At 33.4% G+C, this 26,439-nt stretch overlaps 1 protein-coding gene and 1 long non-coding RNA gene across 10 annotated transcripts in view; one reads left to right on the top strand and one right to left on the bottom strand.

Annotated features, from left to right (window-relative positions):
* The window catches only part of LOC140750345 (uncharacterized), a 177,461-nt gene that overhangs the window by 55,527 nt on the left and 95,495 nt on the right, over positions 1-26,439 (bottom strand). The gene's annotated exons all lie outside the window — the stretch shown is intronic.
* Positions 955-5,742, top strand: LOC140750268 (uncharacterized). Of its 2 annotated transcripts, none has more exons than XR_012103187.1 (3): positions 955-1,105; positions 2,528-2,790; positions 5,610-5,742. It is a non-coding gene; the product is annotated as an uncharacterized LOC140750268 (long non-coding RNA). The 2 variants fall into 2 exon arrangements; XR_012103188.1 differs by having other exon boundaries at positions 5,113-5,742.

Raw genomic sequence — 26,439 nt, 5'->3', positions numbered from 1 at the left:
TTGTTATCACGGAATTGAATGTTTCTTAAGTTTTAATGAGAAACAGTGAGTTATGGTTCACGCTGTACCTAAGACCTTTAAACAAATTTCTTTTGATGTCGACTGGCGTTGTAATAATTCGGGATTATTTGTCGTTGTTGGGTCCACGACAAAAAGTCGTAAACAACCGAAAATAACGAGCGAAATGATCGTTCACCGAAATAGTGCCGGTATTCCGGTGATCCCGCTCTACAGTTAATTGCCGCATTTTTTCCGCGCTCGCCTGCCACGGATTCCGTAATTTGTCTTCTCAGAAATGAGTCGCGTCGTCGAATGCAAGCGACATGTAGATGCGGCCGTTTTTTGTGAGACACCCCTCGGTTTTCGTGCGGCGTAAATTACGTTTTAGTGAAATACCCCGGGGAAACGTTAGACGGGTAATTACTGTTTTAACTGTTGGGACAGAAATGTCAAACGCAACCTATTTTTGTGTTGGATTTCCGTTTGTATTCTGTGTCGTGTTGAAGGCGAAACGGCCGGGAATTCGGACGCTCCGATTGATTAAAAATACATTTCATCAGTATTGGCTGAATAATTGAAATCGGATTCGGAGCGCCTCTGCGGTCACATTTCGGTCAGTATAATGCAATCAATACTTTGACGTATAACGCGGCGGTACTTTACGACTGGCGGGAAGATTTACGCTTACCTCGTACACTATTTACGCAGCTTGTGATATTTTACGATTATGCCCTAGTTGTCTCGTCCTCGATGATCATAGAATACTGACTGTTAGTTAGCTCCCTAGCACTTACTAACGCCACATAAGTTTAAATAATCTTTCTGAAAATAAAAATTCTGCATAATCTGTACCTCGTTGTCTGTCACGCGCTGTCATTACGTCGAGCTGTCATTCGTTTTCTATGTCGCTTAACGACGCCACATGTTTGTCACCGCAATAATATATAAAATATGTTATTTTATGTATAATGTGTATAGTGTTATGTTAAAAAATGACGATTGGAGACCAAACAAGAAGAATTTTCAATGGATATACGGACGGAGCGGATATACGGGCAATGTTTGTGCGAGTTCGACAACGACAAGTTCGTTCCGGAATGTATTGGTAAGTTTATTTTCTTTATTATGTTCCCGCCAATTCTGTGTTTTGTTATGGACACTCAGGCCCATCTGCGGGATGAGGCGGTGTTGAAACATCTCAAAACTCAAAGACGGTCCTTCAAAATCATCAGATGGACGTTAAGGCAACGTCAAAAGATTTCATAAAAAGGGTTTGAAACATATCTGATGGATACTTAGGCTCACCTTCATTGTGTGACCGTGTGACCGTGTCGGTACATCTCGGAGCTCAGAGACGTACCAAGTCCCAGATAATGGACACTTATGCCCAGCAGATGGGTAAGGCGGCATTGAAATATTTCAAAACAAATGAATGGGCTTAATATACCATTTGATAGACACTCAGGCCCACCTGTGGGGTGAGGCGGTGTCAAAACATTTGAAAACTCAAAAGCCGACCTATCTGATCTTTGTTTTTTCTCTGATCATTTCTTAAGCTGCCATATATTCAGAAGGAATATCATGGTCAAACTTGCTTAAGCTGCCATGGATATTCGCAAGGAATATCATGGTCATACATTTATTGCAACTATTGTGATATTGTTTAGTTCTAAAGAGCAATGTAATAAATGACAGTTAATAACTGTTCATTGTAAACAGTGGTTAATATTCCATATAGGACCACTATGTGTCTTTCCAAGATCCAGCTGGTATGAGCACTTGAAGCATGTTTCTATAAGAATTGCAGGGGAGATTAATCTTACCAACAATAAATGAAGAACGGTTACTGATTAGGCTAATGAAAAGCCCTGATAACTTACTTATAACATTAATTTCAAGTGAACAATTTATAATGATAAAGTATTAACATTATCATAACAAATATTTATTTATACCTGAAATACTTGGAAACGACATGAAATTTATAGCCCGTCTAAAATTAAACTTATTCATGAAGCAATTTAATTATTGACAAAAATATTGCTAACCAGATTGTGAATAAGGCACATAGGATTTATTTTATCATGGACTATGCAAGAACCCTCTCAGTCTGAGGAGAGACCTGTACCCAGTAGTGGGATAGAAATTGGGATAGAAGATTTGTGAAGAAGAATTGTGACCGAATGTTTGGTGAATAACTTAGAGTATTTGGGGAAACACTCCCATTTGAAAAAAAAAAAAAAAAAAAAAAAAAAGAAAATAGATATAGTTTCCAAAGCTCAATTCTGTGATGATGGTGGGTTATTGAATCCATAATGAAATGAGACTTATTCATTATTGATTAACAAACAAGTGGGTATTAACCCGGGGTGTAATCCATTGCAGTTGTTCACAACGGTAACAAAATCTTACATTATATCATCACAGATATAATGTTGCTGCAAAGTACTTATACTGTGTCTGTGTGGGTAACCATGACCACAAATAAAATATGGTTTCATATATCTCTAAAAAATTTATGTTTCAGAGGTGTTTTTCTCCTATTAGAGAAGCAGACGACTTTTTAATATTATGATGACTTACATCAAACATGAAGACTTAATAATTGTACAGCAAATACCAAAAACTAAAATTAACCCAGTTCTTTAAACTAGTGGGGACCTCTCTATACAAGTGTCCAGACGATGGCAAGAAAGAGATTGAACCAACCTGCAACTCAACACAGGAAGGAAGACAGGCATCCATTCCGGAGTTACTCAATGCTTAACCGTACTCAACTGTACAAGACTGGTATGTATAAATATCAAATTTGATTCATACCATTGATGGCATGATTACCATCTTAATTATGCTGACCTATGAATGAATATATTTTCCCTCTAAAATGAGAAATGGAAATAATAGATAACATTCATTCGGTAACAATGTACAAGTAACAATATTTAAGGAAAAAACACAAGTCAACCATTCTATTCCTTTACAATTTGTTTCCTTAGCTTAACAGCAACATGGTAATACAATGCATACGCATATTAAATTTAAGAAAGAAACTAATTTTATTTCAATATTTGAACATAACAAATTTTAACATAGGCCACCTGCTCAATAAATAATTTTAATTAGCATAGACTTACATAATATTGTACTATGTGATAATATATTTTGTATACAAAACTGTTACCTAAGGCTATTTTTGCCAAGTAATAAACCTAGCTATGTGTTATTGAAGGAGTGACATGTTGCCTAGTAAGTAAGTAATAAGAACATCATTTGATATAAATTTTGTTTGTTGATATAAAAATTTGTTCAGTTTTTTATAAGAGTTTATTGCTTATTTATTATTATTGGCTGACTTATAGCATATATACACTTGTTATGTACCTTTATGAATATAAATATCATAGCCTGGTATTTCATACTTGACAATTATGTGTCAACAAAAATAAATAAAATTATTCATTTAAAGGAAACGTAAGTTCCTTGAAATTCAGTCCATATAATTGCTATCTTTAAATATATATTGTATTATATATATATCAATAAATTAAATAAATTTACTTTCTTTTTGAAATCCTTTGTTAAGATGACTTTAATAATATGCCACAGCAATTAGTGGATAAAATGCTTTATTAGTATACAGCACCTACACTTGCATAATCTTAAGGATTATATTAAGTAAATTTGGTGAAAAAAGCAAGGCATTTTTGAATTATATAAATTCATTCATAAATTTTATATCAAGGAACTACTTAGGTCATACAGAATGGGAATGAAATAAAATATTTAGTTTCAAAAGTATACACAATAATATTTACAACATTGAAATATTATCTTCTATGTCTCCATATTTTTATAGGACAAAATCAAAAGAATAAAGAAACTGGAATTCAGGGTAACCTATCAGATATCCAACCTTTGTTTACCTTGATTAAAATATTATTGGAGTCTTAACCAATTATATCCCTCAAAATAATTACATATTTATTCATACAGCTGAGCATAAGATGAGTTCACAGTGATTTTTTCGTGATATATATTATTATGTATATCACTTAATTAATATATACAATGTTTATATTAATTTGACAGTTACAAATTATATTTAATTATAATTACAATTTATGCAAATATATGTACATAAATATATACATACATATTATATATATAGAGGTAGTACATAATAAATAAATATATAAATTTATATTTGTAAAACGCCATGGGTAATTGTGCTGAATCCCACAGTGTCAAATCGCTAAAGGATCCAGCGCACCGATATCCCGCGTGCGTTCAAATAACTCCGTCTTGAGAACAAATGAGAAATTCACATACGTGTGATACAAGTATATATATGTGGAACATTACATTAATATAAAAAAAAAAAAAAAAAAAGAAAAATGGTATCAGGGAGCATTCCTGATAGACGTTTTTGTATTCAAAATTGGGAACAAATGTTAACAAGTGATACTTTACAGTATTATTATTATTATTTTAATAGTACCTATATGTAGATAGCCTTCTTACTGCAGCAATAAACATTTGAAATGCAGAGAAAATATAAATGATTACTATATTTATTTTAGTTCGAGACAAAATATTACATACTTTAGCTTCCACTATTACCAATCAAGTTAATATAAATGATAACTATACATAAAATTATGAAACTTGAGAAGTTTGGACTCTGTAAAAAAAAAAAAAAAAAAAACAAATTCATATAATAATATTTTAAATATTTTATTTATGTTTCATTAGGAACCACATTTGGTCCATTTGAACCGTTTTGGTGGTATCATTTAGTACACTGTGCTATAGATTGCCTCATCTATGCAATCAAAAGTTATGCAATAAGTGTTGTTACATATTATCATTTATTATATATACTTATGTAATAGATAAGACTTCTGGGGCCACGGCAGTGCCACCGCCAAGTCGAAAAATATATTTATTTTATAAGTACTGTGCTTTTTTTTGTATTGAATGTATAAGATGCTGAATTATGCTACATTCTCTTATTATAATTGGTTCTTTTTTAAGTAAAGAAGTCATAAACACACACAGGGAAGAATTAATGGAAGCGCGGAGTTGAAACAGAATTTATTATTTGATTTTCAGGATGTTTCCTAATTGAACACTGCGTTTCCGACCGGTACAGCGACCGTTCCACCACACAGGTCAGCACCTGCGTGGCGTATTTATTTCATAGCTGTGTGATGTTTGTCCGTATTGATTCTACAACAGGTCTTTGAACATCTAACAGTCAGTATTCTATGATCATCGAGGACGAGACAACTAGGGCATAATTGTACAATCAAACAAACTTACCAAGTGTAGTTCGATTGAAATTATGCTCCTAGTTGTCTCGTCCGAAGATGATCAGTCCCACCCTCCCCTGCAGGTATTACACCTGCTCCCGAAAGTTGTAGAATCAATTAAGTGTAGTAACAGATGTCCATGGGCGGCAGTAGCCACTTGACATCCGGTGGACGGCATACTTGTATGCTACTCCTATACTAAAATATATTTACAACTTTAAACTGAATGACAGCTCGACGTAATGACAGCGCGTGACAGACAACGAGGTACAGATTATGCAGAATTTTTATTTTCAGAAAGATTATTTAAACTTATGTGGCGTTAGTAAGTGCTAGGGAGCTAACTAACAGTCAGTATTCTATGATCATCTTCGGACGAGACAACTAGGAGCATAATTTCAATCGAACTACACTTGGTAAGTTTGTTTGATTGTACAATTACGCTCACGCACGTTACCGACGTTCCACTGCGAGCGAGTTAGCGATAAGTATACACGAAACATTACATTGTAAAGTTCCATTTGCGCTATCTGATTACTCCATGTTTCATTTTGCAAAAAAGGTCCAGATACATTTTAAAAATAGATTGATAACCATTCACCTGAGGATAATACTTGCCATATTCTCGTGTGTGACTAATTCAGAGCAACTAGAAAACAAAATTTCGGGCAAATTTAGCAAATTAAACTTTACCAGTTATGAGTTTAATTGGATATTAAATAGTTAGAACTGCCCAAATACTTATATTCAGTTTATCCTTAATTACAATTTAAAAGGAAACCTGCGTTATCACACTCTTAACTCCACGTGTATTGTAGTGTATACAGCGCAACATACTCAATATTTCTTTAGTATCTACTCGTTGCTCATTTATAGTGAAACTTGTACCTAATATCCACTTATTACGTTAGCCGTGACATGGCGACATTGCGAGAATTACCTATAACTTCTGAATAGAGCTTTTAAAATCCAATCTATACAGATAGGTAAAATGCTTATCAAAATTATGTTTAAGTAATACTAAAATGTACGAAAACGTTGAGCAATAATATTTATAATTACATTTTATATGAAGTCGAACTTTTGCGCGTAAAACTCAATATTATTTATTGCTGTAAATATCTTTATCTTTGCCTAAAGCCCCATAAAAACATTTCAATAAAAATAACAAAATATTTTTATACATTTTGGTATCATAAAATCATATAAGCGTGGCTTTGAAAATGATGATTTATTATACAATTACTTCCATCAATTTTAACGGTATTAAAGATTTTGTTAGTTATATTATTTTAAACACAGGTATATTTTTTACATAGTACCTCTGACTCTTAAGTTAAAATGCCTAGGAAACTGTCGTCTCTCCCTTACAGCTTTAATAATATTCAAATCTGAATATAGCTGTAGTAAATAACACTGCTGTAAAAGGCAGACATAGGTGATGGTTCTAGTAGGAGTCTTACCACCAAGAATTCTACTCGAAGAAAGGGATGATCTGATATTATCGACAACTGCAGCTTTTCAAAACGATTGCATTAATTATTATGTAAGCTTGCAATTAAAACATTTATGTATGTTTGGTGTATGGAGATGATGGATTGTTAGTTCAAGTGTTCTGTTTGGATTTTCTTATCTCGAGGCCCATTTAGTTCGAATAAAAAGCTATTAGCTTCTAAAGATGGCACGCTCGAGCTGAAGTGGCTCGTTTTTTCTATTGCCTCAGCTCATCTATTAATATATTCTAAGATCTCGTTCCATCATCTAAAAAGTTTGACTCGTTTTCTTTATTTGTTTGTTTAAATTAATAAAATATTATTTATCCTCCTTCCCATCCTTTATGAAGAAAAATACATACGCCCATTTACATAATATAGTATAAGTGAAATACATGAAAATTTTCAAATCATTGAATTTTTATTCTAAGATATCTAAAAAAACAATAAAGAAAGCAAGATGTACAAGTTTGCCATCTTTATCACGGTTTCGGTTTCGGGTTCGATCCCTAAGGATGACAGAAGTTTGAATAATAAGTTTTTGAGTGTACGTTTTCCTGTACATATATGTCATTTTACCCACGACACCGAACTCTCTTATTAGAGCTAGACGTAAAGCGTCATACTTCAGTAGACATTAACCGTAAATCAATATCCGTACTGACATTCGAAAACCAATACTTTTAGCTTAATAAACCTGGCTATTCCTAACGAGACACAATTCAACAAACTGTCAGTAAAACACGTCTATTACATTAACAAAGGCTGTAGTAGGCTTGAAACTACGCAACAACGGTGTAATACTGTCAGGAGCACAAATTACAGTGTTCATGACCGATAGTTGTACGGTTTGTATCGCTACTCGTAATAATCCGGCACTGTGACAGGTTCGAACTGTTTCATATTACCTTGATGACAGGTAATAGCTAGCTAGTGATGACAGATAGCTGTGGAATAGTAAGTAGTAAAATAAAATGATAAACAATAAGTGCTCATACGCCTGTTATAAATTATCAATGTATCCAATTTTTGCCTACAAAAGTTAAAAAAATGTATGTACTCGTATATTTTTAGATGTCAATTTTTGGTAGATAAACACTGGACAGATCAAATGGTAAATAGACATATGGTCGGGACGAGGTGTGACGGTCCCACGGAGGAATAAATTACCACCCAAATTTCGATATTTATTTAGACTTTTGAATATTATAAAAAGGAACATTCGAAATTTTGCCGAAATGTTACCGTAGTCACCGCGGTTAGTGATGCGCGTTGATGAACGAGATGAATAACTTAGTTGGACGTTGCTGCTACTGTATGCATTACAATATACATATAGGTAATATTTTTAGTAAATTATACATACATACTCGGATATACATACTCAGACGGGTAACGGCTAGTACCTAGCAAATTTTCATAAATGTTCCTACTTTAGGCTGTTTCAATATTTCTTAGTGGATACAATTTAAACAGATATGAAAATAGCGATTAAACTGACTAGCGGATGTTTTATCTTCCCGGCAGCCTCCAATAAAAAACCATAGAATCTAAACGATCTCCTTTATTGCAAAACTCGGCAAACTGAATAAAGCAAAACATTTGAAGTGGCACAAATAGTGCAGTGCCTGTAAACGTCTCTATTTGTCAATCCCGTATTTAATATGATTCCGTTTTAAGCCGACAACCATTAACCGAGCAACGTTACTGCAAATAATTTGACATCAAATATATTAAATTAAGATGGACATAATTTGTACGGCGTCTAATACTAATTTATGGTGTACTCCAAGCTATATTTATTTCGCTTTTAATCGACATTGTCATATCGAATGTAGTTAAACTCGTTATTAATTAGAGCAACGAATGATTAATTGACCAGATCGCAGGCTATATTTAACCGCCCCTGTATTTGCTAGACTGATAGCAATAAATTTACTATTTATTACTTGTTACTAATAAAGGTTCCGTTTTATGTTACATTTTTCATTAATGACTTGAATGCGTACCACCTGCTGTAACTTGTTCGGTGTAAATGTAATAAAGTTTTAGTAAATGTAATGCGCGGGCGCAAGTGGTAAAGCTCTTTTTCTATTTGTTTTGCGTGTTACATATAATGATGTTTACGAGTTACTTACATTTCTGTATTTATTCATTGTAGGCACTAAAGGAACCAAGCATCAATTTGTCCGTTCTGTTACCGAGTAAACATCAAGTTTTCTATGATTTTGCGGGAATCGATTGACTACTTTTCGAGATTTGCGGGAACAAATATACAGATTTGATTTTATATAAAACTAGCTGACCCGGCAAACGCTGTATTGCCATATACATAAACAAAATGTTAAGGGTGAACAACCCTTATCACTTAGGGGTATTAAAAATAGATAGTAGCCGATTCTCAGACCTACTGAATATGCATATAAATTTGGTGAAAATCGGTAAAGCCGTTTCGGAGGAGTACGGTAACTAACATTGTGACACGAGAATTTTATTATATAAAATTACTTCATAAATATTGAAACTACACGAGCTACAAAAATATCCCTATATTTATTTTTACATACCATCTAACACAAATAACATTTAAATATTTTACTGGTTCGTTTAGTACTTTCGCGTTTTATTTTTAAAACAATCAACAAGTTATACCAATAACGTCGGCGTCGATAGAATTCGTTCGGAAAATAAATATATGCTTTTTCGTACAAATACCAATTTGAATGAGACGCAAAATACTAAGCAATAACAGTAGTTTTAAAACGTTGCATATTTGGCATTTTGGGTATAACAATTTAAAGATCAATAATATAAACTGTTATTGGAATTGGCGTTTCCGGAAATATAAAGTGAACGGAATATTGAATATTAAATATTAAATGATTACTAGAATTTCAAACACAACAGCAGTTGTTTTGCAGGGTTTGTACACATTATAACGTCCCTTTGCTACTTCGACCGTGCAAGCGATGCGCATATCACATGTCCGTCGGATGTGGTGTTACCCGAATTCATGGAACTATGTATACCAAATTCCTCAATAGGTTAAATTGCGAACATTCTAAACTATGTACAGTATCATGAACTTTAACTGTGCATTATTATTTAATAGATTTATATAAAGCTTTTTATACATATTAACATAAATATATAACCAGTAAAATTGTCTAACACTGCGAGAAAGTCTTTAGAAATAGGTGAAGCTATTTCCAAGATTAGCTCGTATAGATAGGCATTTTAAATATTCTAAGGTTCAATAACGACAGCAAACATCAAAATATACCTATATCAATCATCAAAATAATATTATCTTGTATGCACCTTTATATTCTGCATTTCAGTGACACTAAATAAAATTTGTCTCCATTTAGTTACTCAGAAATATGTATAGTACTTTATATTTCGGGACGGTACAGTATAAAGCAAAGTATCTAACAATTCACATAACCGAGAACTTACAGTACAATATCCAGGTTAAAGTTCTCGTTTTATCCGCTCCCAGAGCAGACTTAACCGAAATAGTTTACGAATGCCTGGCTCCGAACTCACTCAAGAATGCGCTTACGAGTATGCTAAGCACTTCACACGAGCATAAGCATGGGACAATACATCAAAGTCAGCGTGCACCGTAATGGTGGTGTGCTTATATTGCAACACTGCCTTACCTAGCCTATAAATAGCTGTTGCAAAGCATTAGTGGGTACGAAGCTATATTGAAACAATGTAAAATTTGGTAGGTAGGAACTCGCCTGGCTCGACTATGGTAGTACCACTGTCTACTGGAACGCCAATTGTTTCGGGAGGTAGAAGCTTGTCGGGCTCAATTTACGCCCTATAAATACAGTGTGACGCGAATACCTATGTTCTGATTTGAAAGACTACGGTACTTTTTTATAATATAGGAGTAGCAGACGAGCATACAATCCATCTGATGGTAAGTGGCTACTGCCACCCATCTGTAATCAACCCCAGATAGGATTAGATATTCCTACCTGAGGTCGGTCACAGATGCGCCGCTACCCCTGAGGACTAAGCTGGAACGCCTCGAAAAAGTCTGTCTCCCTTACCACACCATTCAAACCGGAACACAGCAGCGATTAACGCTGCTGTTATTAGGTAGAAATAGGTGTGGCGGTGGTACCGCCGGAGTCGAACCACAAAGGGTTCTACCACCTTCAAGGTTTACCTTTTACTTACGGAAGATACACTTATAAAAAACATTTTAACTTTGTCTTGAAAGAAGCAGTGTCTGTTAGCGACTGAAATGGTCTCGTGTGCTTTCAGTACTTCAACTTTCCTTAAGTATAAACATCCTGTAAGTAGTTGTTTGATACTATTTAATAGTGTTTCAAATAGTATAGACGACTTACGACTAGTCACTATAAGATTTTAGACTAAAAAAAATAATCACTAAAAAAAATAGTCACTATAAGTCTGATATACAAAGGGTAAACAAAGGAGTTTGATCTCCCGCCAGGCAGACATCTAAATGATGAATGTAGATTTCTTTCTGCGTCCAAGTCTCTTATCTTTGTATGTCCATTGTATTCAGGACATAGGTTATTACACTGTGAGATTATGTACAAGACCTAGATACTAGAAATATAGGAATGGTAATAAGATATACATCTTTGATTGACACGGTAGCAATAACCAGTTAATATCAGATTGGCTGCATGCTTACTTGCAATTTACGTTTAGAAGCTTAAATAAATTTAATATAAATAGGCAAAATTTGTATTGTTTCCTAAATTTTATATATTTTGCTATTTTTAACCGACCTCAAAAAAGGAGGAGGTTTCTCAATTCGACCGTATTTAATATTGATAAACAAAGTATACATGGTTTCCTAAATCTTATATCTTTTGCTATTTTTAGCCGACTTCAAAAAATGAGGAGGTTTCTCAATTCGACCGTATTTAACTACAAATTTGTTAAGCAAAAGTTAGGTCAGTTCTATTTGATATGGTATTTAATATTTAATAAGCAATCGTAAGTGAAGATACATTATATACTCGTACAAGGAAGCAGCGACAATCCAATAGTTCGAAATAGACTTAATATGAATCCATAGACTTCACTTAAAAGCCAAGCTAAGCCCATTATTATGAAAGTTCTATCCAGTCTTGACTACAATTACTCGAAACTTTGTAATAGTTGGCAACCCAAATCTAAACTAAGTTAAAACATTTGGCACGAGCTGATGTAGGTACCCTAATTCGGAACAGATATTTATGAATTTTATTTTTAAATGTGTGCATAATTTTATAGGGTTAATGTAGAAAATGAGCATAGAGTGCACCAGTTTCCCAGTAAGTGGTCTCTGCCGACCATTGTGATCTGTAACCAAATTCAAATATAACAGGGGTTCTACCAGAAAACCAGATCCTACGAATAGGGCATCGACATTGTTTCCCCGAAGCGCAAAAAATATTTTGCGCTGGAAATGACTATGGCGATGGCAGTGATCGAATCATGCTGATACTGTCACGTTTAAGTCTAAGTGTAGTTAAAACGCATGCCCTCAGTGAAACGACGAAGAACTTTGCCCTCTAAAAACGTCAAAAAAGTCTTTAAAATTATAAAAATGAAAACGAAGGAAAATGACTCTTTGTACACTAATCGCTTTACATTAGAAACTTGTCCTTGGATTTTGGACATACATAAAAAGAAAAACATAGAAACACCCAGACCCAGAACAAAAAATTACGTGATTAAATGGATTTTTGCTGAAGGAAGGTAGAGTCGAACCAAAAACCCTCTATAAAATTTACGTAAATTATATTCATGTCAATTATACAAGTAACATAGACCGGATATACTCTCAACCTCAACATTTGTTACAACTATTAGTAGTCTATAATTTGTATAGCAATGATTGGCACAACCATTCATTATTCAATTACCTACAAGTCTAGTTTACCGCTTTACGTCTTTATTTAACAAATGCGGTGTAATTATGGTCTATAAAACATCAATCTCGGGCAACTGAGAGCTAGAATTAAATGCCCGTTACTTGTACTAAACTAGGCTTAGAACTTATGCCCACGTGTCTATAAACGAGTATACGAGTATTACGTACATAATTGTTATTTAGTCCCTATTCACCAGTGTTCTCGTAACTACCGATTTTTCGGTATTTGCACCGATTTTTGCACCTACCGAAATACCGAAATGCATTGATTTTCCCACGAGCATTGATTTTCCCACGATTTTTGAGGATGCAAATTATATCGATTTTTTACCGATTTTTGATACAAAGTGGCGAGTGGAGATTGTATTATTGTTGTGTCATATACCGATTTTGGGTACGAATATACCGATTTTAGTGGGCAACTCTACCGATTTCCTTTATTTTCGTTCGAGAACACTGCTATGCACGTGAACTTTATCAAACGGCAGTGACAAAATGTCAGCAAGCAGTGGTTACGTTGTAGTTGTGTTGTGGTTGCGTTGTCGACGCATTAAAGTTGTGTTACGTTTCTGTTGTATATTATTCTGAAAATTACTTTAATGTGTACTCCTCTTGTTTCCTTAGGCAACTTAATGATCTTCTTCCTTATACTTAACTTCAAAGGTACATACGATTAAAATTTCATCGTATGGTACTACCGTTGTGAATTGTCTGTTAGTAAATCATTGTTAGCGTTTTATGAAGAAAATAATATAAGTATATATATGTTTACGTCATAATATCATATAATTAAATAAGGTTGGATTCTTTATTAATCAAAATATAATTAATTTGCGCATCAAACCTAAAGTTTCTGATCTTTTGGTTGGTTGGTTTGGTTCTATTTCAGTAGTATTTATACGTATTACTATATACTTATTCTCAAACCATACGACATTCGAACCGAGTGACTAAATTCGTGTCAATACACTTAGAAAGCAACTTAAAGACTTGGCAACGCCCGCGCTGAGGTCGGTTTGGCCTAAGTAGAGTGCATTGAGGCTGCCAAGTATTTGGGCATTACGAACTCCTATATAATTAAGCTTTACTGTACTGTCTTGTTTCTGTTCAATTATCTTATTCGATACAAGTTTCAAAGCAATGGCCTGATTTCTGTAATTGTGTACTAAACGGTGAAAATCGGTCAATTCCCGTATTTGTGATTTTTTTCGTATAAATCTATGCCATTTAAAAAAAACGTATTACATATACAGTTCCAATATTTTTAATTATTTGCTAACATAGATGAAATCGTATCTATAATTTAATATATTAACGGGGGCATGCAATCGTACGTATACACTTTTTCGCGTTCATCCGATTAATTTCATATATACTTACCAGAAATACTTCAAATTACATTTGTATATTATACTCTAACGGTATGTGTTATAATATACTAGGCATACCATTACTACATAGGCATAGGAAGAAATAAATATTTTACTCGAATGTTACACGTATTGAATTTACTCACTGGCGGTCATTGTTTACACAACTATTAAATCTATCTCCTAGCTAACCCATGTTATGGTTATAGTAATTATATCTGAATCATTTAACGCAAATATTCCTGTTGGAGCAATATTTTCACGAGAACAGCCGTCTTATTGCCGCAACGGAACAGCGCTTCTTGCCAAATTGCCAACGCGCTCCACGCCTCATTTAGCCTAGGTAGCTACGGGTTTAGATTTATTATTGTAAGTGAAAGAAAAATATTTATTTTAATACGTGATTTCAACGTTAAAGTCACTTTGATAGGTATTAATGTTATATCAAACCAGTTTATAACCGCAACTTCGTCTGCGTCGGAAATAATGTATCATTTTTACGTAATTCTTATTATCAACGTCTGTTGTTATGATATTATTATTAGTATATTCATTATCCTTTATTTACCCGCGGCTTCGCTCGCTTTTTGTTCAATCATAATAAAATATAGGCTATAGCGCTCCTGAATGGTGTAACTTTCTGATTGTGTAAGAATATGAAGATTAGCCCTTACAAGCAAACAAAGTTACAAACAACAACAAAGTGTAGAAGTAATGATAAGTCAAGTAAATCAAAATAACTCACTAATACATACGAAACGTGTAATAAGGTTTGTTTTAATAAGGCTTATTTGATTGTAGTGAAATAAGTTGTGTAAATAGTCTTGAATTGTTCATAAAATTTCGAATACAATAAAGAAACAATAAATATAGGTACACAGAAAACATAAAAATTAAATAAATAAATTCAAATAACACTTGTTCTTAAAGTCCATATACACCAATTTGCACGTCAATAAACACATAAAACCTAACTATTATACGTTCATTTCCGATACATTAAATGAAAATTTATAATTTTAAAATATTACACAATATAAAATTCGAAGAAACAGCAAATAATACATAACGGTTTCCGTCATTGGTAAATAGCAACTTCGTAAATAAGCAGGATTTTGTTGAATTTATTTTATTAAAGTCCCGATCGCCACAACGATTGTGGTCTGGATACGGCTGAAAATGAACGGATTAAATAAAATACGTACAGAAATTTACCTGTTTAAATAGTTTTATGTGGGTATCTTTATTATTTACTCGTATTTATTTACTCATATCGGCATAAGAGTATTTATACTGTCATGCAAAATTTACATGTAAATATTGACAAGTGCCTATAATGTTATTAACAATTTGTGATAATTCTTCCTATTGAATTTCAGTATTTTACTGAGTGTATTATGAACCTATACTGGTCCATTTCAGTTCAATATAACTTCATATTATATCTTAGTAATTATTTTTTATGGCTATGTAAAAAATAAAAAATAAATGATAAAGATCATTCATACACATAACAAATTCTGACATTTATAATTTTAATTAGGTATATTATGTACATAGTAAAGTTAACATCTTTTACAAACTAAACTGCATAATTTCCATGGGATTATTTCCTTTGGCCTCATTAACACACCTGCATCCGACAATACACTAAGAACATCTTAATACGTTTCAATAAAAATGTCTACTTGTATATGTTTTCACACGAGTCTTATCTACTTAATTACGCAGAAACAAAGACGGGACTAATTGTTTTTAGTGTCACGTAATTGGTAGGAACGTCTCAGGACTTTACCATAGGCGGCGGATGTACGCACCATCGCCGTTTCCTTTGAAATTTTTACCTTTCTAATTACCTCTCACTTATCACCCGTAAAACAGAGCGGGACAAATATATCCCTTTGTCTACGAACAGGTGGTTAATTAAATTTAAAGGTTTGACACGAATTGGAATAAAGCGAATCGATTTACAGCGGACGAGAGATTCGATTGTATTTTTTCTTGCACTGAATTCAATTAAAAATCGAGTTGGTACTATAAGTGAACGAGTTGTAATAAACGTACTTGATGCGACTCAGTATATTGAGGAATAAAACGAATTCAAATTAATAGTTAAAATGATGTTCGCCTTTATAGTTCATTGCGTGTGAGGACTAATTTTTGATAGGCTACAAAATAATGAAGGCTGAAGATGTAAGGTGGTAAAGCCTATGTGGTTCGACTCCTGAGGCACCACCGCCACCATTTTTGTGCCTAATGACAATAGTTTTAAGCGTCACTTTGTTCCGTTAAGAAGGATGTGGTAAGGAAGACTTACTAATCGGAGGCATACCAATGCAGTCCTCAGGGGTAGCATCGAATTTATGGCCGACCTCAGGTAGAACTTATTTGAGGTTGATTACAGATGTCCATAGAGGGTAGTAGCCACTTATCAGCAGGAGTTCAGCTGAAAAAAGTTCAGAATAAAAAAGAGCTACTAAAACTAACGTTTTCGTAGAAGACGCATATACATACAGAAAACAAAGATGTAAGTATATATCTATAGTAGGTATTATAAAGTTACACTAAACGTGCCAATTTGTGCCACAATGTGGCAATGAGGGCACGTCCGGACCCTCCACGGAGACCTCAGATCAACACTTGTCAAAGCTTCCTGCGACACTTGCTCGTCATGTAACTGTCAATCTATATTAACATGTGTGCGATGCGCATGAAGACTAAAAAGTATTTAATTTTAAGTGACATGACTACGAGGTTGTAAAATTATGATGGACATTAAAATACACAAGTTCTTAAATGTGTGACTGATAAATAAATTAATAACACTTTCTAGACTCCTAGTTCGTTGGTAATCTCTTTACATAGTAAATATGTAGGGGAAACCTAAAACTAAAATCTAAAATCAGATTAGCACTAGTAAGCTGGTTCGTGGCTCTCATGGTGACAGAGAACAAGGCAGATCCAAAATAAAAATGTTATCATCGTTTAGATGTCTGTAAATCGAATTTCGACTTGTTGTCGATATTTTATCATTTATAAAATAACTGACAAAATAAATACATTTCTACCACAAATCCTTTTATAAGTCTCGTATGAAAGATGGCTCTATGTATTGAACATAGTGTTTTAATGAAGCTATCCTAAAAGCGACAAGCAATTGGGAAAGTCCAAACATCGGACAGGTCATTAGGGGGTCCAAATCGCGCGGTCAACAAAAGATGCAGGAAACGATGACACTAACAAGTGTCTGTCTACGACCCTCTGCGAGGGTTCCCAAATACTGAATTGGCGTGTTCGCGAATTGTTGAGATATCAGGGGTGCGTTTGCTATCGTAATATTGGTCTCCAAGATTGGAAATACGTAGTACAATCAATGTTAGCATCTGTTTTTATGAATTGTTACAGCTGTGTATACTTCAGTTTTTTTTTTACTTTTGTGTATGTAATAGAAGAAGCGAATAAGCAATTTTATCACCTCGCTTATCACACATATCCAAACCCAACATTATATCTTATACCGTTACTAAGAGACAGAAATAAAAATGATCCTATGTTACATGAGTCTTAAAAATTCAGACATGTTTAAAATTAGTCCTAATAGTTATTTTTTGTAATTATCCCCATAAGCATGTATCAGTATTAATCTTACGCTTAGTAAACAACCTGCCAATAATTGACCTGATACTTACGAAAGTATCCAAGTTGAAGAACTTTGCGATACTTTGAAACAGCGACTTTGTACCAATATCACAAACGAGAAAGTTATGAGAGCAACTAAACAACAGGAAGAGCCTCGTATTTTATAGGACAGCTTGCGCTGTTGAAGTTCCATTGAAGTTTACGTACAACGCTAGTCAGCTTAGTTCCCAGGAGATGATAACATTTGGTATTTATATTAATGATATTACTTATATTAGAAATATAAAACTAAAATTAATATTCATTTCTATTTCATTACGAACATGACATACTATAACCTTTACCTACATCATATAATTGGTATATTTATATTTCGCTACGTCCACGAGAACTGGACATATGTAATACAAAAAAAGTTTATAATGAATTTAATGTGGTGATACACGCGATAAGAGCAGAAACAAATAAACATTATTATTTAAAGCTTTAGAATACGAAGAATAGAACTTCAAATTTAAAATATTTTTTGTAGTTAAGTTAAAAGGAATTAATTTAACATTTGTACGCAAAGTGTCAGATATTGATCACGCAGTATGTGGTAAGCATAAACCGATTACTAAAAAGCGCAAAAAACAAAATCGAATAAACAGTGCGGATTACACATCCACTGGATTATTACCGCTCATTGAACTAATACATTAAGCTAATTAATAGTCAGCAAGTTCTGATTTGTGTTCATGCTTGACGTGTGTGTAAGCATCGCAATTACTTGTCTCAAACTCATCTACCAAAATAATGTGCTTTGATCTTGTACGACGCAACAAAAGGGATTGATCTACGTGCTCATAAGTATGGGTGTCGATTACGGCGCAAGTTGGAAGCGGATGCGTTATCGATGCTTTTAAGTCATTAAGCTACTCTTTTAAAACCTGAAGTAGTCTCAAATATACATTTATTTTAATGTTTCGAAACATAGAAAAATCCCCTCCACAGCTTCGAAGCTGAATCCTTTAAATTTCATGAGACAAATAATTTTATTTGTACTCGGTATTGATATTCCCTTATTATTTTATTTCAATTGATAAAGTGATAACTTGGTAGTTTAGACACTTACCTTAATAAGTAACGTGCTAACAATAATTATAATATTCATTTTGGATTTAGGCTTAAGTTCATACAAGATATAGAAATTACTTCAAAAACGCTCATTTAGTTTGCAATATTTTTTACGGTTTATCCGCATAAAAATACATGATATGTCGCTACTCGCTATCGTTTTCCACTTGGACCGCTCGTGTAATGTTCTCGTACGTGCCCGTACCGGGATCAATGGAGCATCAAAGTAAATGACAATGAATAGCCGGCAGGGCACGTCCATACGCAGTTAGTTTTGCCGTCACATAACGATGTTCTTACTGAAGTTACATGGTGACATCTGTATGGTATAAAGACTAACTGCACACGCGTAATGTACACTATTGACACGCCAGGGCCCAGGTTCAATCCTAGGACAGATTTACAACGTTGAATTAAGGTTTTTTGTTTCGGGACAGTTTGTGTCACTTTTAGCGTAGATGGCGTCAATAATTAATGTAGATGATTTTTATGTTTACTTCTAATCTAATCAAATTAATTATTCTTTATAGCCAAATATTTATAAATAATAAAAATTATTAACAAAAAGTAGTTAATAATTTATTTATCCAATAAAAGTCAAATAACAATATTATCTACTTGTTTACTTACTTAAATTTTCATTTCCGTCATTGTTTACAAAGCTCATGAAAATTGAATTGATAGGTCACATAAAAATATCGTTCAGAGCAATATGCAGAACTTATAGTAGTATTCCGAACTTATTCTTCGTTTTTCTTTACAATTTAATCCAAAACCAACGTTGAACAAAGAAAAATTATTAACGAACACACAAAGATAATGATAAAATATATAGATAAAGATAAAATATTGAAGTGTTATCTTTAACAAAACTTCCAACTCACGAATTTTATTTCAATTAATTTAACTGCCTCATTATGATACGATCTGATTTCATTAAATCATTAAACGATTTCCGAGCAAGACACTTTCGGGGAACAAAGGTGTCCGATATTAAAAGCTCATTAGTCAAATAACACAAAATTACCATCAATTGGACTGCTCCTAAAGTCCGAATTTTTGAAAATTACTCACATCCGGATGGATTGGTCATTAGCGATGAACAATAAACGTAATGACAAAGATCGTGTGTCTAGATAGAATATCTACAGAAGATTATTTTTTGACACGCGTGGCGAAACGGTGATCATAACGGTCTATACGTAGGGTTGCAGGTTCGATCCCCGGGCAGAAAAATATCTAAATTATGATTTCAGATGGGTTCCTGGTGTTTGTTTTATTCGGCGTTGTATAGGTTTATTGCAACCACGACACGGGTGGGGCTTTGAGTGTAGGAAGCGAAAGGGTCTTATTGCTGTGTATTCACTAAGATTAATTCATTATTGTGCCACTGTTGGACACGAATCGCCATGGACCAAATCCGACTTAATAGATTTTACACACCTTTAAAAACTTTTTATGAACATGTGACTCAAATTATTAATGTTAAAGTTTTATGAACGAAATATACTTTTTTTGCCTTGATATCGCATGCGGTTTTAAAAGTTACATTTTAAATGTAATGCATTATCTTACTTTACGTAAACTAACAATAATACAAGACCTCCATTTATTAAAAAAACTGAAAACGAATCTGAACTAAGAGGTATTTTGAATGGGAATTCAGAAATTCTTTAACGTAGAGTGCGGATTTCTTCGCAAAGAATTTATATTAAAATTGAAGTTTTCGCTGTAAACACGCTCTGTTGATCCGAATATCGTATTGTGAATGCAAACTATTATTATAAATGCGATGTTTGAAAGTATAGATGCACGTATTGTATGTATATAAAATATACATGCAGTATATCATTTTATAAAATTGAAATTAAAGTATGTATGCAGTCAACCTGATATCAGTACCAGTATGAGCTTCTACGTTTTTACAAAAAAAAAATTACAAAAGTTTTGGTATTTGTTAACATATTTGCCCATAGATTTCTAATTAGCGCCCCTGCGGATTGTATCAGAACTAATCGGTTAAATGGGTAAAACGTATAAAAAATAAACAGACAAATAACATAAAAAAAATCCTATGCCTGGCTCGAGGATTGAACCTGGAAACTTCTGCGGATCTGACCAGTTTATTTTTTAATATGAGGTGGTCAAGTTACATTTTAAATAGGCACACCAATACCATTAATTGGCCCTTAAGCCATAAAATATATCAAAACTATATAATCAATCTTGGAACAATACCCATGTGATCATATTTCTTAAACAATAGAGCTTTCCATTTAAGCTTCTCTTTTATACTTCTTTTAAATTCGAGCGCAATTGCAATAGTTATTTTATATTTTGCAACGAAATATGCCAGCGATTTTATACACAGACCATAATATTATGTAGCTCTTTGTTCAAAGTTGTATTTAACCGTGTATTTTGTACCTAGCACGTATATATACATTTCTGTATTGGAAAGGCATAATATTTACCTCACTACTCATATCATTAAACTTCAAAGATTTCGTTCAAATATCATGCCACTTGACCTAAGCTTATTTCATTGTACTGATGGCAATTCTTTTCTAATACAAGGCGTCCTAACTAACCGATCTGCTAAACGATGTACATGTAATGATTTCATATACAACTCTAATTCTATTCAGAGTTAAATACAGTTTATGTGCTGCAGTTGCCACTTTGTATTAGATGGCAAGATCCTTTGCTTCGTAGATTGTATTAAAAAAACCTATATCGCGATTTAACGCCCTATTCTGGTATTATAATGTTATATGCAACTTTTTAAGTCATAAAACTCTCTGTGGCACCTATTTCTGCCTAATAATAGCAGTATTCAGCGCTGCTGTTCGAGGCATTCCAGCTCAGTCCTCAAGGGTAGCGGCGCATCTGAGGTCAACCTCAGGTAGGAATCTATATTTATCTGGGGTACATTACAAATGTCCGTGGGCAGCAGTAGCCACTTACCATTAGATGTACTGCAGTTCTAAAATATACTACAAAGTGCAAAAACCCAGAAAATTCAAAAGCACTACAAAGATGTTTGTAGCCACGTACAAGGGCAACATAATAGGGTCTTTACTATTATGGTATATTAGATAAGCGCAAACGGGCCGAAACTTATCTTATCGAATGTTGTGCCACTAATGACCTGACCCGCCATTACTACTGACAGGCCGACAACTACATTTTGGAGATGTTTTTTTGTTGTTTCTAGTCTAGTAATATATTGTTGAAACTGGTTATAACACCGATACAAGTTTACAATTTATAATTATCTTATATTATTTTGAATGGATTTTGCACAGTTAAAGAAACAATAATTTTTGTTCTTTTGATTATTTCAATTCAAATTTTAGTTCTTTTAGTTTCTAGTGATAATACACGGTAAACAAATATTTATTGCACGTGACTATGTATATAACTTGTAATTTAACAGTCGATGTAAAAGTTTTTTTCTGAACTTAAGAGAATTTCAGCACTCTGTTATCATTACAAAATTTAAACATTTATCATGTCGGCTTACATCAATAATTCATTTTTTAACCAACGAAAATTGGCTGGTTTAATTTTTTATTGTAATATCGCTCAACAATCAAATAATTATAATATCACTGATAATAATCTAGTAATGGGTTTAGAGATTTATTATATTCATGCTAAAAGCCCATTTAAATTCTCGAAAAACGAAAACTACATTTCACACAGCACCCTAACTGAAAACATTTCACACTTGAGACACAAAATTGAGTTGTCAAAAAGGGTTAAATTCTAATTGGTCCTATTTCTACCCAAATAATCCTTCGACCAATTTACGATAGTGTTGAGGAGCAGGAATGAAACCACAGAGCCCATAACCCTTAACTAATTAAAGCGACGCGATGATTCTAAAAACGTACGCGGATCAGCCTGACGTAGGGATTAGCGCAGCTATAAATGGATTTCTTTAGGGTTACGTTTGGTTTAAGTCATAAGCGATTAATTAATTCTATAAATTAAACAAGCTTTGACTTTTTTTTTTAAATTGGGGTAGCACACTAGTTTCAGAACACCTAACAGTAAGTTGCTACTGCCGCCCATGGACATTTGATAAGATTGGACTCCTCCCTGAGGCCGACCACAGAGCCCCCAGGGAAGGCTTTAAATGGCCTTGATAAATAAATAGTGGTAATAATAGTTCACAATCATAGAGGCACAGTTCTATGTTTTAATATGGTTTTTACTAACTTGCTTCTGTGGCATACTTGTTTTAAAGGCGTAAAAAAATAATCGATGATCCTGTACAGTGTAGATTCTGATAATACGAAGATGCTAAAGATGTAATAATCTCCGTATTTTGCACAGGGAAATATGACTAGACATATTATATGTTATATTATAAAAATAATTTCAATGATATAAAGTTATAACCTAACATATTTAAGCTTTTAACTTAGACCATGCGTGGCCGACGTAAAGTAAGCTTGTGAAAACCTATGAGATTTAAGGACGGCATTAATTTAGATAGGATCGGTTTTAATTATAATAAATAAATAATCATCATAAAAGCAACTCATAATGGTTTAGTGCATACTTCGAATTACAAATATGTCTTAACAATGGTTATCTTTCATCATGTTTTGATATGAATTTATCAAGCTTTTGATGAATTCAATGATATACGAAATGAATAAATCTCTTAAGATGAGTTAATCTTTAAAGCAAAAAGATTTAGGGGACCTCGGACCTTAAAACCAATTTTATTGATCATGAAGTCTTAAAGCAGAAGTACTTTAAATACGTTACTTTTTTGACTCCTTATTTTATTGGCGAAGCTTAAAAGGTGAAATTTATATTCGTCTTCAACGTCCGCACAAATTTTCTCTGAGAGCGACGGTGAAGGGTTTTTCTTCGCTTAAATATTATAATATTTTTTGAAGAATTCTTAAGCGTGTAATTTACGATACAGCGATATTTTCAATATTAAAGTAATAAACTAATTTGATTTGAGTTTTAATTGAGTTGTTTTCCAATACCAACATAATCCGTATACCACATATCCCGATACGTATCTGAATTTGAACGTGGAATCCTATGGGGTTTATTATGAGGCCGAATTTTAAACCAAAATCATATCGTGAAGTAATACTACTCATTACTTTGAAAATACACATAAATTGTAGATCTAAACGACTTCAATATATGAGGCGTAATTTTATACCACGAACCTCTTACTGCCCTAATGATAAATGTAAACACCATCATCAATTCAAATTCATCAATTTTGTACACGAAAAAACATCATAAATTCATAGTTAGAACAAACATCGCGTGAAAAACCACAGGTCAAATGTCTTACAAAATTAATGACTTTATCATTACCGGCTAGTTTCACCGTGTATAGGTACGCGATATAATGACAAAAGATAACCGCTTGGAATCGAGTTACGGTTTTCCATCGAGGAATCTCTATATCTATAAATTATGAATTTATTTTTTTGTTGTGTGAATGTGTGCACATACTTTTTATAATATAGGATTAGCAGACGAGCCTGCAGTCCACCTGATGGTAAGTGGCTACTGCCGCGCATGGACATCGGTAATCAACCCCAGATAGGATTAGCTATTCTAGCCTACCTAAGGTCGGCTACAGATGCGCCGCTACCCCTGAGGACTAAGTTGGAACGCCTCGGAAAAGTCTGTCTCCCTTGTGTTTATTAGTCCACAATATAGGGAATTCTACTATGCAGCTATAATTTTAAAAGCGTTTTAATTAAACATTACCAACATTCTTTACAAGGTTTTTATAAATATCTTTTCATATTACATTATTTTTAATGAAAATATTTTCAATGATTTTTATGTAATATTCAACTCATTACTCATTGAAAAAAGTACAAGTACCTACATCAACAAGGTCTTAAATTATGTTGTAAATTATTAGCATAATTGTGCAATAAATTTCACGTCAAGTCATTTTACACGCTACTAGTAACTCGTTCACAGTGAAACAAATACGTTATTAGAATTAAACCGTGCCATGATGTGCGTGTTTAAGCTAAAATCGGTCCAATTCGGTATCAAAATGCGGTATGACAGCGAGACCACTGCCTTCTGTGAAAACGTATCTGAGAGAATTTGTCCATTAAAACAAATGATTTTGTAATCACGTGGTAACCATTAAGGTTGATTTTATTTGGTGGAAAAAAAAAACTAGAAATCATTGAAAAACAAAAATCTGATGGCCTAGAAATATAGCCAATGATCACCCCTACAATTTAAACTACGAGTAATTTAACGATATCACATATTATGTTAAAATCTGTTCGGGTTGGGTGGTATATCAAAGAAGAACCTACATACGTTCGAAAATCAGAACCTCGCCAATCGGGTAAAAAAAATTCGAGTATATTAAATCAATACTTTTATCCATGAACGAAGTCTTAGCCAAAATTCTTGATCGGCTTTCATTATGGATAAGTCTAGATTTATTGGCTCATGTTGCCTGCGGAGTGGCCTTGGATAAATGTTGTATGTAATGAAGAACAATATTATTTAACGAAGACATAGTTTCAAATACTTATCTTCTATTCTGAAAGATTCTTTTTTAGTAAAGTGTAGATATTGTATTGATAATTTTTACTTTAAGTGGTATTAAATCACGAAAACTATAATTTTCAAAAGGAAATTATAATTAACAAGTTTAAAATTTTTGTCCTTAAAAGTTACAACCAAGGTTTCTTTGAAATAACAATAGTTTCACTATTTACATTAAAAATTATTTGTAACTTAAGTATTTTCAAGTAGGTACCTACGTAATAGAAATGTATGTGAAAAATATTTAGGAAATTAGAACCACTTCAACAATACCAAACCATTTACAAAACTAAAACTAACGAAATAAATAACTATTGAACTTTCAAGTGCCAAGTGTCGCTCAATACGACAATATACATTGGCGCTCAAAATTTCTCATGGGACTCGGGACCCGAGTGATGAATAAATCGATACTCGAGAGTCTTATTGTAAACTCGAGTGGCTTTTATCGGTTTCTCGATCTCATTCCGTTTTAACAATGTTTACGATGTTTTATTGCCTTCCACATATTTAAGCATCATTAAGCCTGAGACGGCTTTCAGGGAGCTCACCATTTTTCCTTTTTGTTGGCTAATTCCTTTACCGAACGTTCATGTGGATTTAAGTAGTTGTTTTCGGCAAAATTCGGTTCCTGAAATTGGTTGATCGAACTCTATTTTACATGCAATTTACTACCCATATCGGTTCCATAGGTAATGAATTTTAACGAACTAATCCAAGTAGGAAACTCCAAGTAGGTACCTCTTAAAAAATCCCATCCTATTTTCATTATGAAATTGTATGGATTTTGTTTTATTAAAGCTTATATTTTTAAGTAAGCCAATTTTATGATACAGAAAAACAATAATTATTAATAAAATATCCTCTCCTCCTTTTTTTTTTTGTTTACGAGGGGGAAACCTTCAAAAGGTACCCGACGACGTGGGAGCGACGCCGGGATATGTGGGATTTTCACCGCACTAAAACCCCCCCGGTGGCCGTCCTCGGCGCTTGGGGGAGAACTCCGAGATCTCCGATGG

The sequence above is a fragment of the Epargyreus clarus genome, unplaced genomic scaffold, assembly GCF_041222505.1.
Source record: "Epargyreus clarus isolate Ecla_fem2 unplaced genomic scaffold, WU_Ecla_fem_2.2 ptg000019l, whole genome shotgun sequence".
NCBI classification, from domain to species: Eukaryota; Metazoa; Arthropoda; class Insecta; order Lepidoptera; family Hesperiidae; genus Epargyreus; species Epargyreus clarus.
Note: the sequence above shows the minus strand (reverse complement) of the source record. Positions and strands in the feature narration are given on the sequence as shown.